The sequence below is a fragment of the Cnephaeus nilssonii genome (assembly GCF_951640355.1).
Source record: "Cnephaeus nilssonii genome assembly, chromosome: 3".
NCBI lineage: Eukaryota > Metazoa > Chordata > Mammalia > Chiroptera > Vespertilionidae > Cnephaeus > Cnephaeus nilssonii.
In genome coordinates, this window is record NC_137074.1 from 104,284,289 (window position 1) to 104,296,789 (window position 12,501).

Genomic DNA, 12,501 nt, shown 5'->3' on the forward strand with positions numbered 1-12,501 from the left:
GAGTTGTTGTTTTATCACTAACTGTGTAATAAAATATACTGACCCACTAACACAGATTTCTATCATCACTTATATGATGGGGAAGGAACTGTTGGTTTTTAAACGAGGAGCTTCTTTGATACTCCTGAAGTCATATCCCTTGGTTGGCTGCTTTAATCTTGGACATAACAGCAGTTCTGGTCTCCAACAAATGACTCTCTGCTGCTCATTTCCTTCATGAAACTCAGAATCAGGGTTTAGACAAGTGGTTCATCTGAACTGGCTGCCACTGCTGGTCATTCATTCATTCATTTCACAGTCACTGAACACATAAAATATGTCAGGACCTTGTTGGATGGTGGAGATTGGCAGGCAAGTTGTGCAATGACACTACTTTCAGAGCACACAGTTGTGTTTGTGTGTGTGTGTGTGTGTGTGTGTGTGTGTGTGTGTGTGTGTTTGTGTGTGAAGGGGGGGAAGGAAGTAGAGAGAGGAGGAGAGAGAGAGGGAAATGGAGGAAGAGAGAGAGAGGTAGAAAGGGAGAGAGAGAATGAAATAAAGTGAGAGGGAAATGGTAGCTACATTAGTTCAGGTAGGAAAGGTCAGGTCAGCCTTTATTTAAAATTTCTTTATTAATTAAGGTATTACAAGTGTCCTTATTCCCCCATTACCCCCCCACCCCCCCATTCATGCCTTTACCCCCCTGTTGCCTGTGTCCATTGGTTAGGCTTATATGCATGCCTACAAATCCTTTGGTTGATCTCTCCCCCTTACCCCCCCTCCCCTACCTTCCCTTAGGTTTGATGTTCTGATCGATGTTTCTCTGTCTCTGAAGTCAGTCTTATAGCTAGAATTTAGAAAGAACTTTTTAAAAATTTAATAAATCTTATTGTTCAGGTTATTACGTGTTCCTCTTTTTTCCCCCCATAGCTCCCCTTCACCCAGTTCCTACCCCTCCCTCTGCCCTTACCTCCCCCGCACTGTCCTCATCAATAGGTGTACGATTTTTGTCCAGTCTCTTCCCGCACCCCCCACACCCCTTTCCCCCCGAGAATTGTCAGTCCACTCCCTTTTTATGCCCCTGATTCTATTATATCCAACAGTTTATTCTGTTCATCAGATTTTTTATTCACTTGATTTTTAGATTCACTTGTTGATAGACATGTATTTGTTGTTCATAATTTTTATCTTTACCTTTTTCTTCTTCTTCCTCTTCTTAAAGCATACCTTTCAGCATTTCATATAATACTGGTTAGGTGGTGATGAACTCCTTTAGCTTTTTCTTATCTGTGAAGCTCTTTATCTGACCTTCAATTCTGAATGATAGCTTTGCTGGGTAGTGTAATCTTGGTTGTAGGTTCTTGCTATTCATCACTTTGAATATTTCTTGCCACTCCCTTCTGGCCTGCATAGTTTCTGTTGAGAAATCAGCTGACAATCGTATGGGTGCTCCCTTGTAGGTAATTAACTGTTTTTCTCTTGCTGCTCTTAATATTCTCTCTTTTTATTTTGCTCTTGGCATTTTAATTATGATGTGTCTTGGTGTGGTCCTCTTTGAATTCCTTTTGTTTGGGGTTCTGTGTGCTTCCTGGACTTGTAAGTCTATTTCTTTCACCAGGTGGGGGAAGTTTTCAGTCATTATTTCTTCAAATAGGTTTTCAATATCTTGTTCTCTCTCTTCTTCTGGCACCCCCATAATTCAGATGTTGGTATGCTTGAGGTTGTCCCAGAGGCTCCTTACACTATCTTCAACTTTTTGGATTCTTTTTTCTTTTTGCTTTTCTGGTTGAGTGTTTTTTGCTTCTTGGTATTTCAAATCTTTGACTTGATTCTTGCGGTCCTCTAGTCTGCTGTTAGGTCTCTGTATAATATTTTTTATTTCAGTCAGTGTATGTTTAATTTGTAGTTGGTCCTTTTTCATATCCTCGAAGGTCTCACTAAATTTATTGGCCTTTTCTAGGAAATTCTTGAAAAACCTTAAACCGTGGTTTTGAACTCTATATCCAGTCGTTTGCTTTCCTCCATTTCTTTCATTTGTGATCTGTTTCTTTGTCTCTGCATTTTCGCTGCTTCCCTGAGTTGGTAGAGTAGCTTTGTGTGGTAGGTGTCCTATATGGCCCAGTGGCTCAGCCTCCCCCAGTTACCTGAGGTGGACACTTTTGGTGCACCCCTTTGTGGACTGTGTGCACAGCCTTGTTGTATTTAAGTCTTGATTGTTGTTGGTATCACTGGGAGGAATTGACCTCCAGGCCAATTTGCTGTGAGGATCAGCTGTGTCTATGCTTTGAGAACTTTGGAGACACTCTTATGGGAGAACACTTGCAAATCCTCTGTGCTCAGCTTGGATGGGGCGGAGTCTCAGGGCAGAGCAGACAGCCTTAGCTTCTTGTCAGCCCTGCCCTATGAGGCCCCTGGGTCTCAGTATCCCTCGGTAATCGCTGCAAGCACCTCTGAGAGAAAGCTACCCTTGAGTTTCGCCCGCTGTCAGACAGTCCAGTTTCTCCCCAAATGAGTCTGGTTTCCCAGAAACTCGCCCGGAACTGGAGTTCAGTGCAATCGGGAGCTTCCGTCTCCCTCCCACTTTAGAAAGCCAGCCGCACACTCAGCCCCCCGTGTACTCAGCAGTCAATCCTCTCTGTACGTGCGTACCTCTGGACCTCTGCCTTCCGCAGCTCCCATGAGTCTCCGTGTGCTTTCTCTTTCACTGACAGTCCAGATTCCCCCCGAATGAGTTTGGGTTTCCAGAGTCTCGCCTGGGACTGGAGTTCAGTGCAGTTTGGAGCTTCCATCTCCCTCCTGCTTTAGAAAGCCAGCCGCGCACTCAGCCGCCCGTGCAGTCAGCTGCCTGTCCTCTCCGCCCGTGCACCTCCATACCTCAGCCTTTTGCAGCTCCTCTGAGTCTCAATGTGCTTTCCTCTTTCCTTCTAGTTGTAGAATTTCCACTCAGCCATCTTGCCTGTGGTTCTGGATGTTGTTCGTTTTGTCTTTTAGTTGTAGTTTTGATATTATTGTGCGCGGCAGCAGTTTAGGTGTTTACCTATGCTGCCATCTTGGTTTATCCAGAAAGGACTTTTTATAAGAATGTTGAACAGGGCACGTGGTGCTTTAAATACAAAACAGAGCTGTAAATATTAGGGATATTACAATATTATTAAAGTCAAGAAGCTGCTCTTCCATAAAATGTGAAGTTTTGATGCTTAAAACAATTATATAAATAGGTTTAAAATGTGGCCAGTCTACCAGATTTAATTGTCTTTCATTTTTCTTTTTTGATTGTGTTTTTTTTAGGGCCATATTGTACTATACCTTTTTTCATATTTATTTATTTATTTTTAAAATTATTTATTGTTGAGAGTATTACATATGTCAGCTTCCCCCCCCCACATTGAACTCTCCCAGTTCGACCCCATCCCCACTGCCCCAGTCCCTTACCACCCCATTATCTGTGTCCATGGGTTATGCATATATGCATACAAGTTCATTGGTTGATCTTTTGCCACCTACTCTCCCCTGCCTTTCCTCTGAGTTTCAACAATCTGTTTATGCTTCTATGACTCTGGGTCTATTTTTGGTCATCAGTTTACTTGATTCATTAGATTCCACATATGAGTGAGATCATGTGATACTTATCTTTCTCTGACTGGCTTTTTTTGCTCAGCATAATACTCTCCAGGTCCATCCATGCTGTTGCAAATGGTAAGGGTTCTTTCTGTTTTATTGCCACGTAGTATTCTATTGTGTAAATGTATCATAGTTTTTTATCCACTCATTTGCTGACAGGCACTTAGGCTGTTTACAAGTCTTAGTTATTGTAAATTGTGCTGCTATGAACATGGGGTGCATATATTCTTGCTGATGAGTGTTTGGGGTTTCTTAAGATATATTTCAAGAAGTGCGTTGACTGGGTCAAAATGAGGAAACTTCATACAGTGAATGCACCAGCCTGCTTTCTCAAGAGCAGTGTATGAGGGTTCCATTTTCTCCACAACCTCTTCAGCATTTTTCCTTTGTTGATTTGTTGATGATGCCCATTCTGACAGGTGTGAGGTGATAGCTCATTGTTGCTTTGATTTGCATGTCTCAGAATAATAGTGACTTTGAGCATTTTTCCATATGTCTCTGGGCTTTCTGTATGTCCACTTCAGAGAAGTGTCTATTTAGGACTTTGCCCATTTGTTTTTCCTTCTTTAATTTTTAAAAAAATTCTTTGTTTTTTAAAGTATTACATGAGTCTCCTTTTTCCCCCATTGACCTCTCCCTGGCCGCTCCAACCACCCAGCACATGCCCTTATCCCCCTACTGTCTGTGTTCATTGGTTTTGCTCATATGCATGCATACAAGTCCTTTGGTTGATCTCTTACCCTCTCACCCCCGGCCTTCTCTCATAGGTTGAACAGTCAGTTCGATGCTTCTATGTCTCTGGTTCTATTTTTGTTCATCAGTTTATATTGTTCACTATATTCCACAAATGAGTGAGATCATGTGATATTTATGTTTCTCTGACTGGCTTATTTTGGTTTGCATAATGTTCTCCAGTTCCATCCATGCTGTTGCAAATGGTAAGAATTCCTACTTCTTCACAGCAGCATAGTATTCCATTGTGTAGATGTACCACAGTTTTCTAATCCACTCATCTGCTGATGGGCACTTAAGCTGTTTCCAAATCATAGCTATTGTAAATTGTGCTGCTATGAACATAGGGGTGCATATATCATTTCTGATTGGTGTTTCTATTTTCTTAGGATATATTCTTAGAAGTGGGATTACGGGGTCAAATGGGGGCTCCATTTTTAATTTTTTGAGGAAACCCCATACTGTTTTCCACAGTGGCTGCACCAGTCTGCATTCTCATAGCAGAGCAAGAGGGTTCCTTTTTCTCTGCATCCTCTCCAGCACTTGTTGTTTGTTGATTTGTTGATGATAGCCATTCTGACAGGTGTTTTGATTTGCATCTCTCAGATGATTTGTGACTTTGAGCATGTTTTCATATGTCTCTTGGCTTTCTGAATGTCCTCTTTCAAAAATTGTCTATTTAGGTCCTTTATTCATTTTTTTTATTGGATTGTTTATCTTCTGTTTGTTAAGATGTATGAGTTCCCTATAAATTTTGGAGATTAAACCCTTATTGGAGTTAACATTGGCAAATATGTTCTTCCATGCAGTGGGCTTTCTTGTTGTTTTGTTGATGGGTTCTTTTGCTGTACAGAAGCATTTTATTTTTATGTAGTCCCATTTGTTTATTTTTTCCTTGATTTCCATTGCCCTAGAAGCTGTATCGGTAAAGATATTGCTATGACAAATGTCTGCTATTTTGCTGCCTATGGGTTCTTCTAAGATTTTTATGGTTTCCTGTCTTACGTTTAAGCACTTTATCCACTTTGAGTTTATTTTTGTGTATAGTGTAAGTTGGTGGTCTAGTTTATTCTTTTTTGCATGTATCTGTTCAATTTTTCTAACACCATTTATTGAAGAGACTGTCTTACTCCATTGTATGCTCTTGCCTCCTTTGTCAAATATTAATTGTGCATAAAGTCTTGGGTAGATTTCTGGATTCTCTGTTCTGTTCCATTGGTCTTTATGTCTGTTCTTGTGCCAGTACCAGGCAGTTTTGAGAACAGTGGCTTTGTAATACACCTTGATATCTGATATTGTGATCCCTCCAACTTTGTTCTTCTTTCTCAGGATTGCTGCAGCTATTCAGGGTCTTTTTTTTATTCCAGATGAATTTTTGGAGAGTTTGTTCTAGGTCTGTGAAATATACTGTTGGTATTTTAATTGGGAGTGCATTGAATCTATACATTGCTTTGGGTAGTATGGACATGTTAATGATGTTGAATCTACCAATCCACGAGCATGTTATATTCTTCCTGCTGAGAGTTTTTATTAGAAAAGGGTGTTGAATTTTTTAATGCCTTTTCTGCATCGATTGATATGATTATGTGATTTTTGTGTCTCACTTGTTAACCTTTTGCACTCGGATGTCGAGTGTGACTCGACACGGTTAGCATTAGAATAAAGGAATCGAGAAAAAAGCAAGCGAGTGCAAAGGGTTAATGTGATATATCACGTTTATTTATTTGCAGATATTGTATCAGCCTTGCATTCCTGGAAAAAATCCCACTTGGAAAAACAGCCATGTCAGATGCTAGAGATGGCGACTGGCAGGATGGAGGTGAGGGAGAGGAAATGAGTGAGTGAGGGGATGAAAGGAGAGTGTGTGGATGTGTGTGGTGTGTGTGCATGAGTGAGGAACAGTTAAATCCAGCAGGAGCAGCAGGGGCTGGCATACCAGGCTCTCTTGGGCAGGGAGAGACTACCACTACTGCGGGCACTCCCCGAACTGCAGGAGTCAGGCATGGAGCCCATGCCATCTAAAGGGTAGAGTGGCCTTTTCTAGGAATTCATCCGCACCACCACCCAGACAGGCCTTGGACACTGCCCGTAACCCAGCACCCACTACAGCCAAAATCCTGTGGTACCACTTGCAGACCCGTGGACCCTGGGACCTCCACCTCTAAAGGTGCACCACTCCTGCAGCAGTAAGTGCAACTCCCCCTGTCCCCAGCAGCAGAACTCCAGACACCACATTCGTGTGTTCCCAGCTCACAGGCATCCAGGGCACACCACTCCATAGGAAGGGCCTGGGAGCCACTGGGAGCCCCTGCTGGGTGTGAATTTGTACAGATGGGGGCTTGCTACCCCACAGTGGAGATTCTGAATTTCCTCTTCCTAAATAACTGCTCACAGACAACCCAGCTGCGCAACTTCAGTGCCAGGGCCCCTCATAGTGCGTCAGAGCTCTGTGCCAGCAAACAACCACCACAGTCACGCATTTTCAATGGGCAGGCACCCTGAGCCCATCTATCTACAGGGCGCTCGTGGGAGCCACTGTGAGCTCTAGTTGGGTGAGATCTTGGGACAAACAGGGATGCACTCCTTCCCGGCAGTAGAAATTCTGAATTCACTCATCCTGTATACCTGTCCAGGGATGCCTCAATTATGTGGCTTCAGTGCCAGGACCCTTCAAAGTGCTTTAGTGTGCCTCGCTGGCAAACACACTGTGGGTGTCCCTGTGAACTGCCACTGGGAGTGTGTGCCTATCCATCACAGGTGCAGCAGCAAAAACTGACTCTTCCCACCCCACAGCTGCAGAACTCTGGACACTACAGTTGCATGCTTTTCCAGCGTGCAGGCCTCCTAAGCCCACCACTACACAGGCAGCCCTTGGGTGAATCTGTAAGCCCCCTCTGGGCATGCACTTATACAAACAGGGTGCACTGCTGGGCAGCAGAAATGCTGAATTCCCCCTTCTGGGATATCTGCCCACAGACACCACAATCCCATGGCTTCAGCACCAGGGCCCTTCAGAGTGCATCAGTATACCCTGCTGGCAAACACACAGTGGATGACCCTGTGAGCCACCACTGGGGGCATGTGTACCAAACCACAGAAGCAGAAGCAAAAGCTGAGTCTGCTCACCCCACAACTACAGAACTCTGGACAACACAATCACGCCTTTCCAGAGCACAGGACTTCTGAGCCCCATCACCCCAACAGATGGTTCCTGGGTGCCACTGTGAGTCCCTGCTGGGCACACGTGATTTCATCCAAGGGTGCGAGACAACAAAAATTGGGACACCCTCCCTCCATGGCTGCTGACTTCTAGACACTGCAGTAGTGCCTTTCCAGCTTGCTGGCCTACATCAAGGGAACCAAATAGCTCAAGTAGGGAGCTATGATAGAATACCAAATCCAGGAGATCTGAGAGATCACACCAGTAGCACCATCCCTAATAGAACCTGGGTAGCAAAGCAATCAGATCTACAATGAAAATGTTATAGCAAAACAGCAATCTCCAAAGGAAAGAAAAAGAGCAATCACCAGAAAGGGAGTTAAACGAAATGGAGGCTAGCAATATATCAGAGAAAGAATTCGGAGTAATGGTTATAGGGATGCTCAAATGGCTGGATGACAAATACACACAACTCAATGAGAATTATAAGGAGCTAAATGAGAATGTCACCAACGTGAAAAGGCACCAAGAGGAGATGAAGAATGACATAGCTGCAATAAAGAACACAATGGAAGGCTTAAAGAGTAGATCAGAAGAGGCTAAGGACCACATCAGCAAATTAGAAGACAAGGTAGGAAAAAACACACAAACACAGCAGTAACTGGAAAGAAGACTTAAAAAGCAATAGGAGAGCCTAAGGGAGCTTTGGGACAACACAAAATGAAACAACATTCGCATAATAGGGGTACCAGAAGGAGAGGAAGAGGAGCAAGGAATAAAAAACCTGTTTGAAGAAATAATGACAAATAACTTCCCTGATATTGGCAAGAAAAAAACCATGCAAGTCCAAGAAGCACATAGAGTCCCAAACAAGATGAACCCCAAAAGACTGACACCAAGACACATCATAATTAAATTGGCAAACACCAACGACAAAATAAGAATCTTAAAGGTTGCCAGACAGAGACAGAAAGTTACCTACAAGGGATCTCCTATTAGAATATCAACTGATTTCTGAACAGAAACACACCAGGCCAGAAGGGAATGGAATGAGATATACAAAGTAATGCAAAGCAAGGGACTGAATCCAAGAATACTATACACAGCAAGGTTATCATTCAAAATTGAAGGTGTAATCAATCAGGAGCTTCACAGACAAATAAGGGCTAAGAGAGTTTATCACTACCAAGCCAGCAATGCAAGAAATGCTAAAGGACTGCTGTACAAAGAAGAAACAGAAAGGCAAGAAGAAACACAAACATTAAGAATAAAAATGACAACAAACGAGTACTTATCAATAATAACATTAAACATAAATGGATTAAATGCACCAATCAAAAGACATAGGGTAGCTGAATGGATAAGAAAATATAACCCATATATTTGCTTATTCAAGAGACCCACCTCAGAACAAAGGATTCACACAGACTGAGAGTGAAGGGATGGAAAACATTTTTCTGGCAAATGGAAAAGAGAAAAAAGCTGGGGTTACGATACTTATATCTGATAAAATAGACCTCAAAATAAAGTCCTTAACAAGAGATAAAGAAGGCCACTATATAATACTAAAGGAAATAATTAACCTTTACTCCCTTTAGTATTATATAGTGGCCTTCTTTATCTCTTGTTAAGGACTTTACTTTGAGGTCTATTTTATCAGATATAAGTATCGCAACCCCAGCTTTAGTTAATGATAAAGATACATACACAGTATCTTTACCATTAACTCTGGTAAATATACTGTATATGCTCCCAATACAGGAGAACCCAAATATATAAAACAGCTTCTGGAAGATATCAAGGGAGAGATCAATAGCAATACAGTCATAACACCCCACTGAAACCACTGGGTAAATCCTCTAAACAAAAAATAAGCAAAGAAACAGCAATCCTAAATGATTCACTAGATCAGAAGGACTTAATTGACATCTTCAGAACATTTCACCCCAAAGCTGCAGATTATACATTTTTCTCCAGTGCACATGGAACATTTTCAAAGATAGACCACATATTAGGACACTGGCAAAGTATCTTCAAATTCAAGAAGATAGAAATCATAACAAGCATCTTCTCAGACCATAATGACATAAAACTAGAAATGAACAACAATAAAAACAATGAAAAAATCAAACAATTGGAGGCTAAATAGCATGCTATTAAACAATGACTGGGTTACCAAAGAGATTAAAGAAGAAATTAAAAGCATCCTGGAAGCAAATGACAATGAAAACACAACAATCCAAAATCTACAGGACACAGTGAAAGCAGTCCTGATAGGGAAGTTCATAGCTCTACAGGCCTACCTCAAAAAACAAGAAAAAGAATGTTTATAACTTATCTAACTTTGCAACTTAAAGAACTAGAAAGAGAGTAACAAGAAAAGCCCACAGTAACCAGAAGGAAGGAGATAATAAAGATTAGAGCAAAAATAAATGACATAGAGAAAAACACATAAAAAACGCAAAACAAAACAAAAACAAAACAAAACAAAAACAAAACAAAACAAAACAAAACAAAAACCCCAAAACAATATATAAGATCAATGAAACCAAAAGCTGGTTCTTTGAAAGGGAAAACCAGAATGAGGAACCTCTAGCCAGGCTCACCAAGAAACAAAGAAGGAGGCCCAAATAAACAAAATCAGAAATGAAAGAGGTGAAATAACAACAGACCACACAGATATACAAAGGATTGTAAAAAATACTATGAACAACTCTACTCCAACAAACTGGACAACCTGGAAAAATGGAAACATTCCTAGAAAAATACAAGCTTCCAAAACTCAATCAGGAAGATTCAAAAAGCCTGAATAGGCAGATAACTATGGATGAAATTGAAACAGTAATAAAAAATCTTCCAGAAAACAGAAGCCCTGGACCAGATGGCTTCACAGGGGAGTTTTACCAAACATTCAAAGAAGAACTAAAACTAATCCTTCTGAGACTATTCCAAAAAATTCAAAAGGAAGGCACATTTCCAAACTCTTTCTATGAAGCCAGCATTACCCTAATGCCAAAACCAGATAAAGACACCACAAAAAAAAAAAAAAAAAAGAGAATTACAGGCCAATATCACTCATGAACATAGATGCTAAAATCCTCAACAAAATTCTAGCAAATCAGATATAGCATTACATTAGAAAGATTATACACCATGACCAAGTGGGATTTATTCCAGGAATGCAAGGCTGGTACAATATTCGCAAATCAATAAATGTGATACATCACATAAACAAAGCGAGACACAAAAATCACATAATAGTATCAATTGATGCAGAAAAAGCATTTGACAAAATCCAACACCCTTTTCTGATAAAAACGCTCAGCAAAATGGGAATAGAGGGATCATAACTCAGCATAATAAAAGACTTATATGACAAACTTACAGCCAACATCATAGTCAATGGGTGAAAGCTAAAACAATTTCCTCTAAGAACAGGAACAAGACAGGGATGCCCGCTTTCACCACTCCTGTTCAACATAGTACTGGAAGTGCTAGCCACAGCAATCAAACAAGAAGAAGAAATAAAGGGCATCCAAATTGGAAAAGAAGAAGTAAAATTGTCATTATTCGCAGATGACATGATACTGCACATAGAAAACCCTAAAGATTCTATCAAAATTATTATACTTAATAAATGAATTTGGCAATATAGCAGGATACAAAATTAATGCCAAGAAATCTATGGCACTTCCATACACCAACAGTCAACTTACAGAAAGAGAGACTAAGAAAACAATTCCATTTACCATCGCACCAAAAAATATTAAGATACCCAGGGATAAACTTAACTAAGGAGGTAAAAGACCTCTACTCAGTAATTATAGGACATTGAAAAAAGAGATAGAGGAAGACATAAATAGATGGAAGAGCATACTGTGTTCATGGATTGGTAGAATCAACATCATCAAAATTTCCATACTACCCAAAGCAATCTATAGATTCAATGCAGTCCCCATTAAAATACCAATGGTATATTTCACAGACCTAGAACAAACTCTCTAAAAATTCATCTGGAATAAAAAAAAAAAGACCTCGAATAGCTGCAGCAATCCTGAGAAAGAAGAGCAACGTAGTGGGGATCTCAATACCAGATATCAAGCTGTATTTTAAAGCCACTGTTCTCAAAACTGCCTGATACTGGCACAAGAACAGATATATAGACCAATGCAACAGAATAGAGAACCCAGAAACTGACCCAAACCACTATGTTCAATTAATATTTGACAAAGGAGACAACAGCATACAATGGAGTCAAGACAGTCTCTTCAATAAATGGTGTTGGGAAAATTGGACAGATAAATGCAAAAAAAATGAAACTAGACCACCAACTCACACTATACACAAAAATAAACTAAAAATGGATAAATTACTTAAATGTAAGACAGGAAGCCATAAATATTTTAGAGGAATCCACAGGCAGCAAAATCTCAGACATATGCCAAAGCAATATCTTCACAGATACAGCTCCTAGGGTAATAGAAACTAAAGAGAAAATACAGAAATGGGACTACATCAAAATAAAATGCTTCTGCACAGCAAAAGAAACCATCAACAAAACAACAAGAAAGCCCACTGCATGGGAGAACATATTTGCCAATGTTATCTTCAATAAGAGTTTAATCTCCAAAATTCATAAGCAACTCATACATCCTAACAAACAGAAGATAAACAATCCAATAAAAAAATGGATAAAGGACCTAAATAGACAATTTTCAAAAGAGGACATTCAGAAGGCCAAGAGACATATGAAAACATGCTCAAAGTCACTAATCATCCAAGAGATGCAAATCAAAACGACAATGAGGTACCATCTCACACCTGTCAGAATGGCTATCATCAACAAATCAACAAACGACAAGTGCTGGTGAGGATGCAGACAAAAAGGAACCCTCCTTCACTGCTGGTGGGATTGCAGACTGGTGCAGCTACTATGGAGAACAGTATGGAGTTTCCTCAAAAAACTAAAAATGGAACTCCCATTTGACCCAGTGATCCCACTTCTAGGA